The sequence below is a fragment of the Penaeus monodon genome, chromosome 24 (genome assembly GCF_015228065.2).
Source record: "Penaeus monodon isolate SGIC_2016 chromosome 24, NSTDA_Pmon_1, whole genome shotgun sequence".
Lineage (NCBI taxonomy): Eukaryota > Metazoa > Arthropoda > Malacostraca > Decapoda > Penaeidae > Penaeus > Penaeus monodon.
Window position 1 is genome coordinate 31,526,675 of NC_051409.1, and position 242 is coordinate 31,526,916.

Genomic DNA, 242 nt, shown 5'->3' on the forward strand with positions numbered 1-242 from the left:
GCGAGCTGTTGTGATTATAGGTGAATCGGTGTAAAATCTATTTCAAAATCGGACCAATTAAATAAACTACCATTGATAACAGGATTTATTTTTTATTCGATACAATGTGAGTAGTTTTCTTGCCGTGACTAGGTGAAAAATCAGAATGGTCTGGACTTCTACATGGGCAGTTAGATCGTGTACCTAAAAGTGGTTTCTGGGCGTAATTACAGTGTTTGTCAGAATATGAAAGGAACGGTATT